At 37.9% G+C, this 23,816-nt stretch overlaps 1 long non-coding RNA gene across 1 annotated transcript; it reads right to left on the minus strand.

The window, feature by feature from the left end:
- Positions 1-23,060, minus strand: LOC118722059. The gene is made up of 4 exons (XR_004988884.2): positions 22,964-23,060; positions 22,761-22,875; positions 1,456-1,462; positions 1-19 (listed from the first exon to the last, which is right to left on the minus strand). It is a non-coding gene; the product is annotated as an uncharacterized LOC118722059 (long non-coding RNA).
- Positions 23,061-23,816: the final 756 nt, after the last annotated feature.

The raw sequence follows: 23,816 nt of genomic DNA on the forward strand, positions 1-23,816 counted from the left end.
GCAGTTTTGCTACTTTTATCTGCTTCCTTCCTGTTAGAGCTCCGTGGGTGCTGATCTGGGACTGTACTGAGTTCTCAGGGATGGTGGCCACTCCTTCCCAGCCCAAAACCTCAGAAATCATATTAAAAACCCTGTAGCTAGCTGAGTTCCTTGGTTCAAGACAGCCCTCCAGGCCGATTCTACCTGCTTCCTGTACTGAGCCTCTCATGCATGGAATTCTAAGGAGCTCCAACCTGCCTTCCCATTTGTTTTCCCCTTTTGTGGAAACTCCACAGGACGCCACTACTCCTTTTTACTTTCATCTTCATGCTTCACAGCCCAATAACTGAGGCTCCCAAAGGGCTGCTGACCAGCCCCTCTAGCTTGCCCTTCTCTTCAGAGAGGAAGATCAGGCACTGCGTAGGAAATAATGAGGGAAAGGATCTGAGTGAACAGCCCCTGAGGATTTTGTATTTACCTGCTACTGTGGAACCTCTAATAACCTTTCAAAGCTAATTATGTCTAATAACGTCTCCTGCAGGTTCTCATAAGAGCTCTCTCCATAAGGCATCTGTCTCTACTACTACCATGAAGTGTCCACATACATAAAGTTGCTGTGAAGGTCTGACACTAGTACCACTTCCCACCATGGATTCCCCATGCAATTGATGTTGTCCCCCTGAGGTGTCATGGGGAGAAGCCATCCCTCTAGCTGATCTTCAGTCCCTAAATAATTTCCCTTGTGTTTTGTATCTTTCAAACATATGTCATGGAGGGTTGTTTTCCCCTAGATAGAGGAGAGCCTGACTGATGGAGATATTTGCAGGTTATCCTCTCCTATCATCCTCTGCACTTCCCTTTTCATGTCACTTGTTCAATATTTTCCTTCCCTGCTGCTCTGTAGGCTCCACTGAAGGCAGTGACTAAATCAGTCTCGTTCATCACTATGTCCTTATTGCCTAATGCAGTGCCAGCCACACAGCAGGACCCCTAGTAAGTGTTTATTGAATGAGCAAATGCTAAATAATTGGTGGCACTAGGTCACCTGAGAGAAAGTTGTGAGCGTCACTTCTGTCACCCTATACCGGCACCATTTTCATCCCAAGGCAGCACAGCATAGAAGTTAAGTGTGTGGATTCTGCTAGTTACTAGTGGGGCTGACGTTGGGCAAGTCGCTGTGTACTACAGCTTCTCATTTGTAGATTTAAGATGATAACTGTGTCTCCATTATATGGTTGTTGTGTAGATGAACTACATTTAAAGCACTTAGAAAAGTACCCAGCACAAAGTGGGTCCTATTTAAGTTTGATCAAATAATAACACCATACTTTATTGGTTTACATATTTCCTCCCTCTACATGTGCAAAGTCCCTGAGGGCAGAACTCCTTCCTGTCTGATTTTGCTCTCCATAGATCCCTCAGTCTAGAAAATTGTATAAGCTCAACATTTGTTGAATGAACAAACATTGAGCTAACGAATCTTCTGTATTCACTCTTTCTTCTCCTAATAACTATCCCAATTACTGTCCCTGTGCCTTGACAAATGATTAAGTGACTTCATTCCTCAGTCTCTGTCTGAATCTAGACCTATTGCAAATCTAAACGTGCTATCTTATAGATGAGTCATGAGAATAGTACAATTTAATGTCTGAGCTGGAGTCTTTGTTACACTGGTTTTTAACCTACTATTCCAACTTGCTGACATCTTTTAAATCTCGATTTTGTAATCTCCGGTAAGAATGCTACCTCCAAACTCTGTTATATGTGCAAATTCAACAGATATGCCTTTTAAAATTTGATTTAAGTTATTGATCCAAAAGAAATAACTTTGTTTTGGTTAAATTTATTACACAAACTCTATATGTTGAAAATTGTGTATAGGGCAAACCTAAATATATACTCATTGCAATAGCAAGTCATCATGAATAAGAAAATTCTAGAAGTAGTAACTGCTTTATAAATATTCTAGAGGCCTGGTGCACAGATTCGTGCATTGGTAGGGTCACTCAGCCTGGCCTCTGTGCCCTTTTGCAATTCAGGACCCCTCAGGGGGATGTGGGATTACTGTTTTTGGCCTGATCCCCCCAGTCCGACATCCCCTGAGGAATGAGTAGTGTGCAAAGTGGCAAGCTCCAGGGCGGGTGCTGCTTCTGGCTCATCACAGCCCTGCTGCACTGCTGCTTGGTAGCACTGCCAGAAGCAGGAGAGGCTCGAGCTTCTGCAGCTGCACTTTCAAGCCATGAGCCCAGAATCTGGGGTCCATAGGTCAGCTGAGCGGCGCTCCTGCTATGGGAGCTCACTGACCACCAGGGAGGCAACTCCTGCATTGAGCGTCTGCCCCCTGTGGTCAGCACACATCACAGCTACCAGCTTGTCCTGTGGTCATCCAGTTGATCCATCACTTAGGCTTTTATATGTATAGATAGGAGATCATTAGCTGAATGTAATGTATAAGGTGACAGACATTAGTGATTTATTCTACTGAAAAATAGTGAACTCAAGACTATAATTCCCTTGTGAGATCAAAGAACCAGAGTCAAATCTCATGTTTTCAGTACAGATCAGCAGGATCTGCATTTGTGGGAGAAATTCCATTTAGATTTCTTCAATAATTAAACTCATATGAGCCATCACAGGACAGATGGATGTGCTATTTAAACATTTTATAACCTTTAAGGATGAACATGTACTATTGAAATCTAAATATAAATTCACATTGAATTTTAATTGAATAGTGTACTATTGTTTAAAACTGGTAAAACTGATGTGAAGACTTCAGAATATTTTTTTAATAAAGTAAGAATACATCTTAAATTTCAAAAATATTACTCAGGTGAAGATTACTTGTGTAATTTGTCAATGTTTCTGAAAATCTTTGAAAGGCCTTATCCTGACATTTAAATTATCTGTTCTACTTAATGATTTTGGAACTAGAAAGGGATGACAGAATTTTTTTTTCTTTCTATGTCTTAAAACTGGTTTTTATGTAAACTATAGCAATTTTAACTTTCTTGTCAATCATTGAAGTGTCATCAAAGGGTATAAGTAATGCTGTGTTCACTGGTGGCATATTTAACTCCCTCCCCCTAAATTCTGTCCTTTTAATTATAAGAAATCTTCTGACCATTTGACTGAAAGCACTGTCTAATTAAATGTTTAGATTTCAGTAGGTTTTAAAATTTATTATCCTTGTGGTATATAAATGCAATTTTGTGTAGGACCTTAGATTTTAATGATAAAAGTATGAAAGAACACATTGTGCAAATACAATCTATTAACCTTATTTCATCACTAGTTTGATATTTGAAGTTTTGACATGTTTTTCTTCACACTCATTAAAAATATATTGCCAGTGGGAATTGTTAATGTTTAGTAAAAAAATGTTCAAAATTATAAACAACATGATCTCAAAATGACTAGGGGAGTGTGTGTGTGCTATAATATAAACCACGGTGTCCATTAAATCAGGTTTTGCTTTTCTGTGTATTTATGCTTTTCCATAGATTTTAAATCTTCCACAATGAGAATGTAAAATAAAAAAATAATTAAAAAAACACACAAAACATAATAAAAATGAATGGTATTCTCAAAGATAAATGTGTAATACATTTGAACATTATAATATACCATTTTTTTATTTGAGAGAGACATCAATTTGTTGTTTCATTTATTTATTCATTCACTGGTTAATTTAAATTTTTTATTGTTGATACTATTGTAGATGTCCTTTGCCCAACTCCATCCGGCCACACCCCCTCCCTTGGTCTTCACCATGGGTTATGCATTTACGTATGTTATTTAGCTAATCTACTACATCTTCCTTTATGTAGTCCCACCACCTCCTGCCCCTCTAACATCTGTCAATCTGTTCAATGTATCCATGCCGCTGGTTCTATTTTTTCTTCAGTTTATTTCTGTTTTAAGATTCCACATAATCCCGAAACCGGTTTGGCTCAGTGGATAGAGCATCAGCCTGCGGACTGAAAGGTCCCAGGTTCGATTCCAGTCAAGGACATGTACCTTGGTTGTGGGCACTTCCCCAGTAGGGGGTGTGCAAGAGGCAGCTGATTGATGATTCTCTCCCATCAATGTTGCTAACTCTCTATCCCTCTCCCTTCCTCTCTATAAAAAAATCAATAAAGTATATTTTTTTTAAAAAAGATTCCACATATTAGTGAGATCATATGATATTTGTCTTTCTCTGACTGACTTATTTCACTTAACGTGATACTCTACAGGTCAATGCATGCTGTCACAAAGGGTAGAAGTTCCTGCTTTTTTACAGCTGCATAATATTCCAATCTGAAAATATACCATAGCTTCTTTATCCATTCACCTGATGGGCACTTGGGCTGTTTTCATATCTTGGGTATTGTAAATAAGTCTGCTATGAACATAGGGGTACACGTATTCTTTCTGATTTGTGTTTCTAATTTCTTAGAATATATTTCTAGGAGTGGAATCAATGGGTCAAATGGCAGTTCCATTTTTAATTTTTTGAGGAAACTCCATACTGTTTTCCACAGTGGCTGCACCAGTCTGCATTCCCACCAACAGTGCACTAGGGTTTCCTTTTTTTCACATCCTTGACAGCATTTGTTGTTTGTTGATTTATTGATTGTAGCCATTCTGACAGGTGTGAGGTGATACCTTGTTGTAGTTTTTTAGAATATTTTTATTGATTTCAGAGATGAAGGGATAGGGAGAGGGAGAGAGAGAAACACTGATGATGAGAGAGTATCACTGATTGGTTGCCTCGTGCATGGCCCCTACTGGGGATTGAGCCTGCAACCCAGGCATGTGTCCTTGACTGGAATTGAACCTGGGACCCTTCAGTTTGCAGGCAAACACTCTATCCACTGAGCAAAATCAGCTAGGGCTCCTTCCAGCTTTAATTTGCATCTCCCTAATGATTAGTAATATTGAGCATCTTTTCGTATGACCACAGGCCATCTGTATTTTCTCTTTGGAAATTGTAAATTCAGGTCTGATGCATATTTTTTTTTTATTATTATATTGTCTGTCTTCCTGGGGTTGAGTTGTGTAAGTTCTTTATATATTTTGGAAATTAACCCCTTATCAGATGAATCATTGGCAATATGTTCTCCCAAACAGTGGGTTTCTTTTTCATTTTGTTGATAGTTTCTTTTGCTGTGCAGAAGCTTTTTAGTTTGATGTATTCCTATTTGTTTACTTTTCCTGTGTTGCCCCTGCCCTCGGAAACATTGGCAAAAATGTATCTCTGAAAGATGTGTGAGATTTTATTGCTTATGTTTTCTTTTAGGATTTTTATGGTTTTGTGATTTACATTTGAGTCTTTTATCCATTTTGAGTTTATTCTTGTGTATGTTGTAATTTGTTGGTCCACTTTCGTTTGTGTGTGTGTGTGTGTGTGTGTGTGTGTGTGTGTGTATGGTACCTGTCCAATTTTGAGAGACTATTATTATGCATGCTGTTGCAAATGGTAAGAATTCCTTCTTTTTTACTGCAGCATAATATTCCATTGTGTAGATGTACCACAGTTTTTTAACCCACTCATCTATTGATGGGCACTTAGTTTCCAAGTCTTAGCTATGGTGAATTGTGCTTCTATGAACATAGGGGTGCATATATCCTTTCTGATTGGTGTTTCTAGTTTCTTGGGATATATTCCTAAAAGTGGGATCACTAGGTCAAATGTGAGTTCTATTTTTAGTTTTTTGAGGAAACTCTATACTGTTCTCCACAGTGGCTGCACCAGTCTGCATTCCCACCAGCAGTGCACGAGGGTTTCTTTTTCTCTGCATCTTCTTGAGCACTTGTTGTTTGTTGATTTGTTGATGACAGCCATTCTGACAGGTGTGAGATGGTACCTCCTTGTCATTTTGATTTGCATCTCTTGGATGATTAGTGACTGCCACTGATATTTTAAAGATATTGCATTGAATCTGGAGATTGTTTTGGGTAGTATAGACATTTTAATGACTTTAATTCTTGCAATCTATGAACACAGTATATGCTTCCACTTGTTTGCATCTTCCTTTTTTTCTTTTTTCAATGTCCTAAAGTTTTTATTACAGGTCTTTTACCTCCTTGATTAAGTTTATTCCTAAGTACCTTATTTTTTGGTTTCAATAGTAAATGGGATTGTTTTCTTACTTCCTCTTTTTGAAAGTTTGCTATTGGTATATATAAATGCCACTGGCTTCTGGATGTTAATTTTGTAACCTGCTGCTTTGCCTAATTCATTTATTAGTTCTATCAATAGTAGTGTTTTTGGTGGAGTCTTTAGTGCTTTCTAAGTACAATATCATGTCATCTGGGAATAATTATATTTTTATTTCCTTCTTTCCAATTTGGATGATTTTGATCTCTTCTTTTAAAAAATATATTTTATTGATTTTTTACAGAGAGGAAGGGAGAGGGACAGAGAGTGAGAAACATCGTTCGGCTGCCTCCTGTACACTCCCTACTGTGTATGTGCCTGCAACCAAGGTACATGCCCTTGACTAGAATTGTACCTGGGATCCTTGAGTCCGCAGGCCAGCACTCTAGCCACTGAGCCAAACCAGTTAGGGCTGATCTCTTCTTCTTGTCTGACGCTGTGGCTAGGACTTCCAGCACCATGTAGAATAAGAGTGGTGAAAACAGATATCCCTATCTTGTTTCTGATCTTAAGGGAAACACTTTTAGTTCATGCTCATTGAGTATGATATTGGCTGTAAGTTTTTCATTATGTTTAGATATGATCACTATATTCCCACCTTGCCAAGAGTTTTTATCATAGATGGCTACTGGATTTTATGTGCCCTGACCAGGGATGAAACTCACAACCTTGGGGTATTAAGGAATTGAACCCACAACCTTTTGGTGCACAGAACAATGCTACAACCAACTAAGCCACCTGGCCAGGGTAGTTGTCTATTTTTAAATATGATTTATATTTTCTTGTTATCAACTAAATATATGTCCATTTTGAAATATGTAAATAATACAGAAATGTAGAAGGCTCTTGGCCTTAACGCTATCTTCTTAGAAACGTTGATGCCATGAGAGCCAATGGAAGAAGCAAATGCACAGGCTGAAGTACAAAAGAAGAAAGTAGAGGCAGAGGTCCAAGTAAACCATTGGCTTGTGCATCTGTGAAACCATGGGAGCAGAAATAAGGGGAGCCAGAGGCTAAGACACTGATACAAATTGTTAGACTGCACGCATGCTGTTCACACCTTCTCTAGAACACACATCACCATCTGGTCACCATGACCACCTTTTGAAAGAGCCATCTTGCTCATGTAAAAACACTCCCTTTTGGTACTTTGCCCTGGACCTGTTACATTCTGGACTTGTTCTGGTCTCAGTTGTGCTTGAATGTGACATGTACCATAAAAGATCCCTTCTGGCTGAAACCGGTTTGGCTCAGTGGTAGAGCATCAGTCTGCGGACTGAAAGGTCCCAGGTTCGATTCCCGTCAAGGACATGTACATTGGTTATGGACACATCCCCGGTAGGGGGTGTGCAAGAGACAGCTGGTCGATGTTTCTCTCTCATCGACATTTCTAGATCTCTATCTCTCTCCCTTCCTCTGTAAAAAATCAATAAAATATATTTTTTTAAAACTGATCCCTTCTGCTGTCTTAGCTGAAGAAAAAAATAAAAAAGAATAAAATTTATAGATAAAAAAAAACCTAAGTAAAGGCAAGAGTATTTTAATAAGCCTTTAGGGATACACACATTGCATATATATATATATATATATATATATATATATATACACACATATATATACATATATATATATATATGTGTGTGTGTGTGTGTGTGTGTGTGTGTGTGTGTGTGTGTGTGTGTATTATTGAATTTTTGCAGAGTGGAAGAGAGAGGGATAGAGAGCTAGAAACATCAGTGAGAGAGAAACATTGATCAGCTGCCTCCTGATGTGCCCGAAACCAAGGTACATACCCTTGACCAGAATCGAACCTGGGACCTTTCAGTCCACAGGCTGACACTCTATCCACTGAGCCAAACCGGTTTCGACTGCACAGATATATATTAATATATCGATATATGCTTATCTTAAGGTTGGGAGATACCTTAAAGATTTGCTCCAGCTCCCCTATACATTTTGAGCAAAAATATTTTATTTTCAATCTGGCAATTAGCTCTTTTTATTTTTATTTTTTTAATTATTTTTTTATTTTTTAAAATAAATCTTTATTCAGATTATTACAATTGTTCCTCTTTTATCACCCCATAGTTCCCCTCTATCCAGTTCCCACCCCACCTTTTACCTTTACCCCACTGTCCTCATCCATAGGTGTACAATTTTTGTCCTGTTTCTTCCTGCACCCCCCCCACCCCTATCCCTCTGAGTATTGTCAGTCCACTCCCTTTCTATGCCCCTGATTCTACTATATTCACCAGTTTATTCTGTTCATCAGATTTTTTATTCACTGGATTTTTAGATTCACTTGTTGATAGATATGTATTTGTTCATAATTTTTTCTTCTTCCTCTTTTTAAAGGATACCTTTCAGCATTTCATATAATACTGGTTTGATGGTGATGAATTCCTTTAGCTTTTTCTTGTCTGTGAAGCTCTTTATCTGACCTTCAACTCTGAATGATAGCTTTGCTGGGTAGAGTAATCTTGGTTGTAGGTTCTTGCTATTCATCACTTTGAATATTTCTTGCCACTCCCATCTGGCCTGCATGGTTTCTGTTGAGAAATTGGCTGACAATCATATGGGTGCTCCCTTGTAGATAATTAACTATTTTTCTCTTGCTGCTTTTAATATTCTCTCTTTGTCTTTTGCTCTTGGCATTTTAATTATGATGTGTCTTGGTGTGGTCCTCTTTGGATTCCTTTTGTTTGGGGTTCTGTGCAGTTCCTGGACTTGTAAGTCTATTTCTTTCATCAGGTGGTGGAAGTTTTCTGTCATTATTCCTTCAAATAGGTTTTCATTATCTTGCTCTCTCTCTCTTCTTTTGGCACCCCCATATTTGGATGCTGTTACACTTGAAGTTGTCCCAGAGGCTTCTTACACTATCTTTTTTTAAAATATATATATATATTTTATTGATTTTTTTACAGAGAGGAAGAGAGAGGGATAGAGAGTTAGAAACATCAATGAGAGAGAATCATCAATCAGCTGCCTCCTGTACACCCCCTCCTGGGGATGTGCTCACAATCAAAGTATATGCCCTTGACCAGAATCAAACCTGGGACCTTTCAGTCCGCAGGCTGACGCTCTATCCACTGAACCAAACCGGTTTTGGCTTCTTACACTATCTTTATATGTTTGGATTCTTTTTGCTTTTTGCTTTTCCAGTTGGGTGTTTTTTGCTTCTTTATATGTCAAATCTTTGACTTGATTCTTGTGATTCTCTAGTCTGCTGTTGGATCTCTGTATAATATTTTTTATTTCAGTCAGTGTATGCTCAATTTCTAGTTGATCCTTTTTCATATCCTTGAGGGTCTCACTAAATTTATCAGCCTTTTCTAGAAAATTCTTGAAAACCCTTATAACCATGATTTTGAACTCTATATCTAGTCCTTTGCTTTCCCTCCATTTCTTTCATTTGTGACCTGTTTCTTTGTCTTTGCATTTTGGCTGCTTCCCTGAGTTGATAGAGTGGCTTTGTCTGCTAGGTTTCCTATAGGGTCCAGTGGCTCAGCCTCCCAGTTACCTATTGTGGACCCTCTTGATGCACGCCTTTGTGATCTGTGTGCATAATCTTGTTGTAGTTAAGCCTTGATTGTTGTTGGTATCACTGGGTGGAATTGACCTCCAGGCTAATTGGCTGTGAGGATCAGCTGTTTCTTCTATGGGAGAACTTCTGTTCTGGAGACACCCTTATGAGTTAAGACTTGCTTCAGTGAGGCTTTGGTGCTCACTGAGTCTGCCCTCTGAGTGTGTCCCTTATGGATCTAAGGAGTTGTAATCTGGATGGTCCCACTTTAATCCCTGGGTACACTGGTTCTTGGATCTCCAAGGAGGTGCTAATTTAGCCTCTGCCTGAGGCCACCCAGCAGGAGCTATGGAGAGATCTGAAGGTTCCATTTCTTTGTTTGGGTTTTGGAGGTGCCTAGATGGGGCCCAGCTGTGAAGCATTGCAAGCTGCTATGGAGCCTGGGACCTTCATTTGGATGTTCTGGGTCTCACTGATTCAACTGTACGTAAGTTTAAAATTCAAAGGACCAGCTGAAACTGGTTTGGATCAGTGGATAGAGCATCGGCTGTGGACTGAAGTGTCCCAGGTTCGATTCCTGTCAAGGGCATGTACCTTGGTTGTGGGCACATCCCCAGTAGAGGGTGTGCAAGAGTCAGCTGTTCAATGATTCTCTCTCATCGATGTTTCTAACTCTCTATCCCTCTCTCTTATTCTCTATAAAAAATCAATAATATATATATATATATATATATATATATATATATATATATATATATATATATATATATATTAATTCAAAGGACCAGGCCATTTGTTTGCAAAAGCCTCTGCACTCAGCTTGAATGGGGCAGTGTCTCATGGCAGAACAAACAGCTATGGCTTAAGGGGGTGGGATCACAGGGTGGGGTAAACATCCATGGCTTCCCTTCAGCCCTACCCTAAGAGGCTCCTGGTTCTTAGTGTCCCTTGGTAATCACTGCAAGCACCTCTGAGGGGAAGCTGCCCTCGAGTTTTGCCTGATGCCAGACAGTTCAGTTTCTCCCTGTATGGGTCTGGGTCCCCAGAGTCTCGCCTGGAACTGGAGTTCAGAGTAGTCAGGAGCTTTTGTCTCCCTCCTGATTGAGAAAGCCTGTGGAGTACTCAGTTGCCAGCCCTCTCCTTGCATGCACCTCCCTACTTCTGCCTTTCACAGCTCCTATAAGTCACAGTGTGCTTTTATCTTTCCTTCTAGTTGTAGAAATTCCACTCAGCCAGCTTTCCTGTGGTTATGGATGAAGTCTGTTTTATCTTTTAGTTGTAATTTTGAAATTGTTGTGCGAGGCAGCAGTTTAGGTGTTTACCTATGCCACCATCTTGGTTTCCTCTTACACTTAGCTCTTTTTAGTGGAAGCTCCATTTCCCCAATGTTTTCCTTATAAAGAAAACAACTGTAGGTCCCCTTCTTCTACTATGATACAGGGTATGGTTTATAGAAATGTTTTCTGTGTCCTACTTTAAGTCAAGACTTCTCTAAGTTTGTAATTGCTGTTAGAGATTGGTTTTGAAACATGTTTCCAAAATTTCCTGTTTGATATGAAGTTTAGAACAAGAATGAGTCCGATCTCAGATAAGGTGGAAAGACAGGCTGTGATGTACTGCAGTTCCGTTTGGTTGAGGAAACAGAGAATGAGGAGTGACTATCTTAAGGACAAATATTTGTGGTATTGATTTCTTTGCCTTAGACTAATATAAAATACAGATTTAGGCATAAATGGATCAGTCCTGGAATATTTCTATACACACTAGCATCCACTTCCATTTCTTGCAGTGGTTTCCTTTTCCTCAGAATCCCACAGATCTAGGACCAATTATTTGCATAAATGGTGCAATTCTTGTAAGGGTGCATTTATACATACACACTGCAATACCCTGCTTCAGATTTTTCTCTGCCTGTTATTTGTCTGCTCTATAGGTGTCTCCTAAAATAATTAGGGACTTCAAGGAAAGACAATCATGAATTTCCTAATTCTGGATCAGGACTTCACTAGTAGTAAAGCAGTGATTCCTAGTGGAACAGATCTGAGCATTTGTATTTTTGTGGTTGGCTTTCTGGAATATCTGTACCTTGGTGGAGATGCTATGGAAACCAAGGGTCTCAGTCTCTGAGAAACTACCTCACGTTGCCTAAAGTTAAACAAGATTGGCTTGTAAATATGGATGCCAAATAATTCATTTTCAGTGGGGAAAAGGCCTTTCTACTATTTGTGTGCAGTTCATTTTAAGCATATTTTTAAAACACCAAAATGCTTGGAGACCACTTTGGTCCCCAGAAGGTAGCTGGGAAGCATATACTTGGAGAGCAAAGAAAAATAGGTCCTGAGAACTATCTTCCAAAATAACACAGTGCCATTTCTCACTTTTTAAAAAGCAGAATGTCTAGTGATGCAAAACTTTACATTTCATTCTTGTTCTATAGTATTAATTTGTGTATGTAGAAAGATTCTGGAAAAGGAGTGGACACAAGGAAGCCTGGAGATCTTCTAAGAATTAAGGGTTGGACTCCAATTCTTCATTCTCTGATATGCAACGTTTTTAAAGCCTGTTTGGGTGGACCAAAGACCCCAGGGAACACTTATTGAATTTGATTAGAAACAGCTGGAATATCTTGCTCTCAGAGCCCTCTGTTCTTTTCCCACAGGAACTGGTTGCTGTTCAGGCTTGCTGCAAATCTCACTTTTTAGAATTTCCTTTGTCTGTGCTCCTGAATTGGATCACTATTCCCTAGATTTCTTGTCTTCATCTCTTTTTTTTAAAAAATCTTCACCTGAGGATATTTTCCCATTGATTTTTAGAGAAAGTGAAAGAGAGAAGGAGCCGAAACCGGTTTGGCTTAGCAGTAGAGCGTCTGTCTGTGGACTGAAAGGTCCCAGGTTCGATTCCGGCCAAGGGCATGTATGTTGGTTGCGGGCACATCCCCAATAGGGGGTGTGCAGGAGGTAGCTGGTCGATGTTTCTCTCTCATTGGACGTTTCTAGCTCTCTATCTCTCTCCCTTCCTCCTTTATTGTAAAAAATCAATAAAATACATTTAAAAAAAAGAAAGAAAAAAAAAAGAGAGAAGGAAAGACAGAGAGAAATATTATTGTGAGAGAAATAACATCAATTGATTGCCTCCTACATGTGCTCTGACTAGAACAGGAACCAGGGAGAAGCCTGCAAACCAGGTACCTGCCCTTGGCTGGTATGGAACCCAGGACCCTTTGGTCCTCAGGCCAACACTCTATCCACTGAGCCAAATTGGCTAGGGCTGTCTTCATCTTTCTTGATTTACTTCTTCATTTTGGGGGAAAGCATTCTCTAGTAACTTCCTAAGAAGGGTTTATGTGTGATAAGCTTTTAAAATATTATTTGTGTGTCTCAAAATGTCTTTAGTCTACCTTTATATTTGTTTGAGATTTTGGCTCAGTAAAGAACTCTAAGATGAAAAATAAGTGTCCTCATAATTTTGAGGGTTTTCCCCCCATTACTCTTTAGAAACCAGCATTGCTGATAATTTCCATGCCATTTTTATTTATACCCTTTGTAAGGAATTTATTTTTCCCTTCGTAAATATTTAGTTGCTTTTCATATTTCTGGTGTCTTTAATAATTCATAAGGGTGTGCGTCATTGTACTTTTATAAATATCACCTCATTTTGCATTTGATGGGCCCTTTTAATACAAATACTCATGTTCCTCAGTTCTAGAAAAATTATTTCTATTTTATTATTTCTTTGAAATTCCCCCCCCCGCCATTTTCTCTGTTCTTTCTTTTTTTTTATTGAAGTACAATTGACTTATAACACTGTATTAGTTTCAAATGTACAACATAGCTGTTCAATATTTGTATATATTGTAAAATGATCACCAAAACAAGTCTAGTTACCATCTGTCATTATATAAAGTTACAATATTTTTGTTGTTCTTTCTTTCTTGGTTTCCTGTGGAATATTGGGCCTCCAGAATTGATTCTCTCTGTCTGTTTCCTCTCAACACCATGAGATTATCCCACCCATGGTTTCCTAGAAACCCAGTTTTCTGCTTTAAAATGACCATTTCACCTTTCCCTTCTTTCCCTAGTTCCTGCATGCATTCCTTTTCCTCCTCCTCATTGTCATCTGATGACTTCAACTTGTGACTTCAAAAAGAAAATAGGAAATTTATGAGATTAACTCTTTCACAAGAGTAAGAAAGAGAAGGAAGACTGGGCAGAGGAAGAAGTCAGATGTAAAGAAACCTCAATAAAAGCCTCATCCAGCCCAAAAGAATGTTCTGAAGATGGGATAATTTGTCAGAGTAAACCCTGTCTGGGGCAAAGGAGCTGGATCTTGATACCCACAGATGAAGATTTTTATCTGGCAGCATTTTCAACAGATAGGAAAATAAAGCCTTCATTTCTGAAGGGAGATCTGAATGACACATCACAGCTTCTAACACAACAGCTTACCAGCAGCTGCCAGAGATGATTCTGTGCCTCTCTTTTCAATTTAGCGGTTAGTGACATCAAGTTACTAGCTTAAAACTGGCTATTCCATGAAAAATTTAAAAAATTTTGCCAATCATTTTCAGTTATAAGAAGGCTCTTTCTTGTTTTCTGATTTTTACCTTTTCATAGTATCACAATATTATTTATGGGTGACAATAATGGGTTGAATCTTTCAGTGTATATACAATTAGCATTGTTTTTAAAGTTCTCTGTTTCCAGAATTATTTCTGTTACTTCCATACATTTTTTTTACTTACCTATCCACCCCTATATCAACACTTCAAATAAAAGATGAGGCACTGTTTTAGGTGGTGGTGATATAACAGTGTACAAGACACAAAAAGTCCCTGTCCTGGAGCTTGCATGCTAGTGGAGACAGTCAGATTATAGACTAATAAATGTGCAAATATATAATTTTAGGAAGTTGTTTTTGCTATGAATGAAAAAAAAAATCAGTGCTATAGATGAAGCATGTGGGAGTGTCTTGGAAGGTGTCCCTGCAGGCCAGACAAACCATTGCAGTGGGAAGCAGCCCCAGGGGTCCTGGGCTCTGAGAAGAACACAAGTTACAGGAACAGCAAGAAGGCTAGTGAGGCACTGGCTGGTTTGGTTCAGTGGATAGATAGAGTGTCAGTCTGTGGACTGAAGGGTCCCAGATTCTATTTCTTTCAAGGGCACATGCCAGGGTTACTAGCTTGGTCCCCAGTAGGGGGCCTTGAGGAGGCAGTCAATCCATGATTCTCTCTAATAATTGATGTTTCTATTTCTCTCCCCCCTCCCTTCTTCTCTGAAATCAATAAAAATTTAAAAAGGAATATATTTTTTTAAAGAAGGCTAGTGTGGCTGAATAATATGCACCAAGAGGCAGAATGATAGTAGATGAGTTTGGTAAGCTAGGGAGTGGGGCAGTTCATTTTCACTGCTTATCATAGTCTCCCTTTGCATTTGGTGACTGGTGTCAGTCGGGCTTTACCAGAGGAACACACACACACACACACACACACACACACACACACACACACACGGGGGGGGGGGGGAGAGAGAGAGAGAGAGAGGTTTATTATTATTTTTTAAATATATTTTATTGATTTTCCACATAGAGAGAGCTAGAAACGTCAATGAGAGAGAAACATCGACCAGCTGCCTCCTGCACACCCCCTACAGGGGATGTGCCCGCAACCAATGTACATGCCCTTGACTGGAATCAAACCTAGGACCTTTCAATCCCATTGTATAAGGCCAGCGAGGTTTTCAAGGACTATTTGCTTCAAGTCAACTTGTTATAGAAGTTTTGACTTCTACAAAATACCCCAGAGCAACACCTAGAATAGTGTTTGATTGGATAATTGTAGCCTAACCAAATAGACATACAAAAGTGACCATTAGAGTCATTTACTTCACACATTTAGTGACCATTACCAGCCTATTCATATTTAAAAACAAAGCCCAGAAATGCTAATTGGGGAGTTTATAGGTGGGGTTGACAAAATGGAAGTCTTTGCTTTTGAGAAAGATGAGGAGTAAAATCATGTGATGGCTCTTTCTCACATGATCTCACTTATATGTGAAATCTAATGAACATAATAAACTGAGGAGCAAAATAGGTCCAGAAACATGAATGCATGGGACAGAGAGGTGAATTTCAGAGGAAGTTGGGAGTGGGGGATGGGGAGAGATTAACCAAAGAATTTATATGGATATATGCATAACCCATGGACACAGACTACAGTTTGGTGAAGGCCTGGGGGAGGTGGCTGGGAGTGGGGTGGAGGGGACCAGTATAGGGGAAAAAGGGGGCATCTCTAATACTTTCAACAATAAAGATACTTTAAAAAGAATCATGTAATGGGAGACCCCTAAATAGCAGAATTTGGAATATTTTTGAAGGCCCTTAAAGTTCCCCAGAGAAGTCTGCTCTCTTGCAAAGGTGAGTAGTGCTGTGTGTGAATGGGTTGGAAGGTATAAGAGATGTGGCTGCAAAGAGAATATAAACTTTTTCCCAGTCTTTTAATGAGTCTCGGTGTTTTTCAGTGCAAGTCTCATTCTCACCCTGCACAGAACCCGGTATCTCTGAATCCCAAGACTTTCCAGGTTTCAGCCAGGCAAACTAACTCCCTGTGATCCTAATTTGTTTCTGTGAGTCCCACCTCCACCCTACCCAATCTGCTGCTCTCTCACGTTTAATAATCATGCCTTTGTTTACTTTTTTCCTTTATTTTATTTTATTTTATTTTATTTTATTTTATTTTATTTTATTTTATTTTATTTTATTTTATTTTTCCCCATCACCATTTATTCCCCCATACACTTTTAATCTCCACACCTCTGGATTCAACACATTGTTGTCCATGTCCATGATTTCTTTCTCTTTAATTTTTTTTTATTTTGCTGAATCATTCTACTCCTCCAATACCCATCCCTTTATTTACTTTTGATTTCCAAATTGTGTTAAAATCTCTTCTTTTTTTCAGAGGCCCTTTCCTATCTCTTCATCTTTGTATATTTATAAATTTTTACAAAAAGCTGTGTGGACTCTTACAAGAAAAATAGTGCATTCCACCTGAAATTTCAAATCACTCAGACTAACTTTTGCATGGAATAGCCTTGGTTAAACATTGGGAAGAAGGTGGGGGAAGAGATCCAGTTCAATGGTAGATTTAATTTTTTGATGATGATGATGATGATGATGATGATGAGAGAGAGAGAGAGAGAGAGAGAGAGAGAGCTGTATTTTTTTTTCACTTATTCATTGATTGCTTCTTTTATGTGCCTTGACCAGAAATCAAACTGCAACCTTGTATCGAATCTGTGATGCTGCTGTATCAGGAGGATTCTCTAACTCGCTAACTTACCTGGCTAGGGCTCAGTGTTAAATTTTAATTGATGTCCTAGGCCTCTAGCTCCATGGCTTGGTAGTGGTGGTGGAATTCTCCTTCAGCTGCAAGTGTATTTCTAGTTACACCAAAATATCAGTATTTTATCAAAAACTGAAATTGGTTATTATTTTATTCCCTATCACATGTTCTTCCTGGGAGAGACTGAGATGAGGCTGTTCTGTCCTTCTGCCTCCAGTGCCTCCAGATAAGATGACTGAAAAAGAAGGTCCTTGTTAGAATAAATTATCATAGAGGAGGAGGGATAGTATCTTAACAAAGAGATCTGGCACGGATGGAAATAGAGAAGAAGGAAAAAAAGAGAACCTACATCAGGGAAAGGAGGTGGTCAAGTTCAAGGGGAAGCTCTGGGAATTGGGCCTAAGAACATCCCTAACCCCCATCCTTCTCTCATCATCTCCCTATCATTATTTTCTCCTTTCACAGTCCTTTTATTTTAATATCCACACCCCATTCTAAGTTTATTCCATCAGAGGCTTCTGAAAACAGACTCAAGGAGAATAGCTAGATTATTAGGAAACAGAAAAAGATGTTCAACTTCACAATTAACCTTGAATCAGTCATTGCAACAACAGTAAGAGACCTTGGAAGGGTTTTACACAGAGAGAAGTCCTCAAAACACTTTGAAAATGAGTGTATCTCTGGTTTGAAATTTTAGTGTAGGATATACTTTTTTATTCATATCTTGAGATTCAATTTTTAAAATAACTGTTCTAAGGAGAAAAATATTTTTAGTTAAAAAATATCAAGGTTTCAATATTTATATATGAAAAAAGTATAGTACCTATCAAATGAAGGATGGATACACAAAATGTGGCATATCATACAATGAAATATTATTCAGCCTTAAAAAGAAATGAAGCACTAATACATGTTGCAACATGGAAAAACCTTGAAAACATTATGCTAAATGAAAGAAGTCATGAACAAAAGGTATGATTCCACTTAAATAAACATGTCCAGAATAGAAAAACCCATGGAGACAGAAATTCAATTAGTAGTTAACAAGCTTACAGTCTAGTTCTAATTGTGCTAAAGACTAACAGCATGAGCTTGGGCAACTCTCTTAGTCTCTCTAAATCTGTTTTCTTATCTGAAAAGTGAGGATAAAGTGTGCCTTCCTTCCAAGTTTGTTTGGAGGCTCAATAGATGAAAAATGAAAAAGTACTTGCAAGTGTGAATGAAGATGAAATGTGCAAATGAAGATGGTACACTTATTCATTTTATTAGTGGTAGTAGTAACAGCAAGTCTGGCTTATATCAAATTAAGATGGTGACTTGCTAAATTTATAAAAACTTAGATCTTTAAAATTGACCTTATACAAAGTAAATAACACATTATATAATTTTAATTGGTCACCGTTACCAAAGAATGAATGAATATATATATTGGAGAAATAACAAATATTATGTATAATTATGGACCTCAGCTTGGGTCTATTTCATGTACTTTTTTATCCTCCTGTGACCACTCTGATAAAAGTGGTTTTCTTAAATCAAGCTGTTTAACTTGATCATCTTTTTCAGATGCCAATCTTGAGTTCCAATTCAGCTAAATAAATATTTGATTGTTAGTACAGAAATTCAGTAGTAAACAATTTATTTCCATTTAATTGTTGAAGCCTAAACTCATCATGGCTAATGTGGAAAAAGGCAGTTCTAGTAAAAAATTAAAGAACTGGAAGGTACTGATTCAAAATTTTTACATTTGACTCAAATTTGTCCCAAGTAGTTAACATTTCCATTTCCAATATATTATCATAGTCGGAACATTTTATAAAAGGGCTGCCAGCATTTACAGCAGTAGTTGTTTGCTTTGCTACAAATATAATTGCATTGAAAATATTCTTAAAGCATTTAAGAAGTATTTGGTTTATTTGTCAATTTTATCTAAAAAAATGAAAAAAACAGAAGAAAAAACATTTGGTCTTCAGAACAGAGCAAAGTTGGAAACAGCCACTTTAACAACCAACAGAAATGAAAATATTTACTTCTGAAACAATGTTTTCCATGGAAGTCAAAATTTTGGTTGTTAAAATGATAACAAATGATTAAAAAATGTTGGAAAATGAAATATTTCTGTGCAATTTCCCGAGAAAGGGTAAACTTTAAGTCAATGTCAGGGCCTGGAGTCACATTAAGTAGTTCATTAACCAATTTGAACTTAATTAGCCCAGGGTATCAAAGAGGCTCCCCAGTATTTAACATGCTTCCCTGGGTTTATATATGCATCTAGAAGGTTTCACAATGCCCATCCACAGTTAAATTATATTATATGTATCATTAATAATAATGCATTAGTTGGGATTCTTTTGGTTGTAAACTATAGAAGCTCAATTGCAAACTGGTTTAAGCAGAGGGAAAAAAATGATTGCTCTATGTAACTGAAAAATCTAGGGGTTGGAGTTTTTTTGGGGGGTATGGCTGGATCCAGGTCTTCAAATAACTGCTTTTATTTTATTTTTACTTTAGTTAATCCTCACCTGAAGATATATTTTCCATTTATTTTTAGAGAGACTGGAAGAGAGAGGGAAAAGACAGAGAGAAATATTGATGAGTTTCTCTCACATCCATTGGTTGCCTTCCGCACATGCTCTGGGCTGGGGAGGAGCCTGCAACTGAGGTATGTGCCCTTGACTGGAATTGAATCCCAGACCCTTCAGTCCACTAAGCCAAACTGCTTTTATTGCTTTTGTTTAATTCTTAGGCAGCCTCTATTTGCAGCCCCAGGTTCACCTCACCCCTATAACTAATCCTAGGGAAGTGCTATTCTCCCTTTCACTGCTTCCAGAAAGGCCTGGGATGGTGTCTCATTAATTTAAATCCATCACAGTGGCAAATCCCTGAATACGCTAATTTACTAGGCCTGGGTCTCCTCCCCACCTTGGATAGATCAGGGGTACGGGTGGGGTGGAGAGTGGGTTACTGGCCATCTTGTCTTAACCACATGGATTTAGAGTGAGGCAAGGAAGATTCTCTATAGGAATATTGAAGTATGCGCAGGCAAAATGAAATTTGATACAGCCCTTTCTAGAATATGATCATATTTAATCTATTCAAATTGTGAGGTTGCTATTATTCCTATTCCACAAATAAGTTTTTGTTGGTAATCCTCCCACATGTTAATAGACTTTCTGAATTCTGCAGGACCTCTCAAAATCAGGGTTATAAGGAGCAAATTAGGATACCTTTAACTTTATTGTCACCTTCTACTTTCAGCATTTCAGAGATTGCAGTTTCTCAAAACCTATGCCTAATTTACCATAATAAAATAATATTCCCTGTTACTAAAATTCCCTCTGTTCTACCTTGGAGAGTTGAGAACTATGGGTTCTGGCAAATTAGGTGAAACCTTATCACTGTTACTAGAAAGAGGCATTTGTTATAAGGCTAATTTATCCTTAGACTTCATCCAAGGACATTCATAAAATCCCAAAGGACCTTATTTCCAAAGATGTTAGTTTACACTTTAAGGCCTATGGCAATTCAGTGTCAATGGATCTGAATGAGCTATGTAAATTGGGGAAGATTGAATTGTAGCTTCTTAAGCCTGAGAAACCCTGACCTCATTTAGTGTCTTTCAAATAAGCTGCCACAGTAAAATTAAAGGACTGTTGTTCATCTATTATCACTTTATTCATTCATTCATTCAATTAACCCACACTTCAAGTGCCTTCTATATACCAGGTCATGGAAGGCAGCATTTAATAAGATGTTTCTCCTGTCCTCCAAGACCTCAGAACCTAACTAAATCTTCAACCTGCAAGCAATTACAACACATGATGATAATCAGTATGAAGGAGATAGGAGAGAAGGTATCTGGCTCAGGGAATGTGGCAAAGTTTCACAAAACTGGTAATCATTTTTTTTATCCTCACCTGAGGATATGTGTATTGATTTTAGAGAGAGAGAAACACCCATGTGAGAGAAAAACATTAATCTTTTGCCTCCTGTACAGGCCTGGAAAAGGGATTAAGCCCACTTCATTTTGGTGTACTAGACAATGTTCCAATCAACTGAGCCATCTGGAAAGAGCAGGTAATCATTTTTTTAAAGTTTATTTTTTTATTAACAGTATTACAGATGTCTCCCATGTTCTACCTTTTTGCTGCCCGCCATCCAACCCAACCCCGCCCTTTGGTGACTGGCACTATTCACTTAAGTATATTGTTTTCAAGGTTCATCCATGTAGTATGTATCAGAATTTCATTCCTTTTAAAGCCAAACAATATTCCATTGTAAGGATAAACAACAGTTTGTTTATCCATCTATCTCTTGGTAGACATTTAAATTGTTTCAACATTCTGGCTATTATGAATAATGCTGCTATGAACATTTATATGCAAGTCTCTGTGTGGGGAGATTTTCATCCCTCTTTGGTAGATACCTGAGAGTGGAATTGCTGGGGTTATATGGTAACTCTATATTTAATTTTCTGAGAAACTGCCAGACTCTTAACCACAGTGACTGCAATAATTTACACTCCCATCAACAATGAATAAAGTTGTGGGTTTTTGTTTTTTTTTCCTAAATGACCCCATTTTTTATTTATTTTTTGATGTTTAAATTTATTTTTATTGTTGAGAGTATTACAGATGTCCCCATTCTATCCTTGTGCCCCCTTCCACCTGGTTCCCATCCCCCCCACCCCCATTCCTTCACCACCCTCTGTCTGTGTCGAATGGGCAATGCATATATGCATATAAATTCTTTGGTTAATCTCTTCCTGCCTCCCCCACCGCCTGAGATTTATCAGTCTGTTCCATGTTTCCATGCCATTCATTCTATTTTATTCATTAGTTTATTTTATGACTTCACTTTTATTTTTATTTTTTAAATTTTATTTTTATTGTTGAGAGTATTATAGTTGTCTCCCATTTCCCCCCTTTTACTCCCCTTTACCCAGCTCCCACCTCATCCCAGGCCTTTACCTCACTACTGTGTGTCCATGGGCTATGCATATATGCATATAAATTCTTTTGTTAATCTCTTCCCACCCCTCCCCCAGGTTTTCCATATTCTTTACATTCTTGCCAACACTTGTTATTATCTGTATTTTGTTATAACCATTTTAGTGGGTGAGTGGTATTACATTGTGGTTTTGACTTGCATTTACCTGATAGCTAATGATATTCAGCATCTTTCCATGTACTAGGTGTACCAGTTAATAATGCGGATTTTTTCAATAGATGTAGTTACACATATGTTTATATATATATATATATATATATATATATATATATATATATATATATGCAATTTGATATGTATACTATTTTGTTGTTTTGACAGCAAGCTTCAAAACTTCATATGTCAAATTTGCTGAAGGTGTTAACATCATAGATATTTTTATGCTTAAAAATGTTGAATTATACTTCGGGAAGCTTATGATGAACATGCTCCATCTCAAGATACTTGTGAATGCTGGTTTAAATGCTTTAAAAGTAATGATTTTGATGTGAAAGACAAAGAACGTCCAGGTCAACCAAAAAAGTTTGGAGACCAACAATTACAAGCATTATTGGATAAAGATGCTTGCCAAACTCAAAAAACAACTTGCAGAAAGATTTAAATGTTGCTCAGCAAACAATTTCCGGTTGTTTACAAGCAATGGGAAAGATTTTAAAGCAGTGGTTCTCAACCTTCCTAATGTTGAGACCCTTTAATACAATTCTCATGTTGTGGTGACCATAAAATTATTTTTGTTGCTACTTCATAACTGTAATTTTGATCACAATGTAAATATCTGATATGCAGGATGTATTTTCATTGTTACAAATTGAACATAATTAAAGCATAGTGATTAATCACAAAAACAATATGTCATAATATATTGTTAAATATTTATTTCTAATTACAAATAAACGAAAATTTGTCTTGAAGCATGGTGTAGCATACGTAACAGTCTTAACAAAATAACAGTAAACTACATTGCTACATTTTCCGATGATCTTAGGCGACCCCTGTGAAAGGGTCGTTTGACCCCCAAATGGGTCGAGACCCATAGGTTGAGAACCTGCTGTTTTAAAAGAAAAGAAAATGGGTGCCACATCAACTGAATGAAAGTCAAATGGAAAACCAAAAAGTTAGCAGTAAAATGTTGCTTCAAAGGCACGGAAGAAAGTCTTTTTCGCATTGAATTGTTACTGGCGATGAAATGTGGATTTATTTTGAGAATCCAAACGCACAAATCATGGGTTGATCCAAGCCAACTATCAACATTGCCTGCAAGGCCAAATCACTTCCGAAATGCTCTGCGTTTGGTGGGTTCAGGAAGATGTGGTGTATTATGAGCTTCTAAAACCAGGTGAAACCATTAATACAGATCTGACAATACATTATCAATTTGAACCTGCTTTGATCGTGAAATGAACCAGAATGTGCCAAAAGACACGGCAAAGTAATTTTGTTTCATGATGACACACCATCACACACTTCAAACTAAAGAAATGTTAAAAGATCTTGCCTGGGAAGTATTAACCCACCTGCTGTATTCACCAGACCTTGCTCCTTCAGATTACCACTTGTTCTGATCGATGGCACATGCACTTTCTGAGCAGCACTTCAAAACACAAAGAAGTGGAAAATTGGGTCTCTTATGGTTTGCCTCAAAACAAAAATGTTCTATTGTGACGGTATCCACAAATTACCTGAAAGATGGGGGAAATGTGTAGTTAACCATGGACATTACTTTGAGTAAAGCACTTTTGATGTTTCTCTTGAAATCACCATGTTTTCTTTGATTACAAACTCTGCCATTATTAACCAGTACACCTAGTACTTCTCCACCA

The sequence above is a fragment of the Pipistrellus kuhlii genome, unplaced genomic scaffold (genome assembly GCF_014108245.1).
Source record: "Pipistrellus kuhlii isolate mPipKuh1 unplaced genomic scaffold, mPipKuh1.p scaffold_m20_p_19, whole genome shotgun sequence".
Classification (NCBI taxonomy): domain Eukaryota; kingdom Metazoa; phylum Chordata; class Mammalia; order Chiroptera; family Vespertilionidae; genus Pipistrellus; species Pipistrellus kuhlii.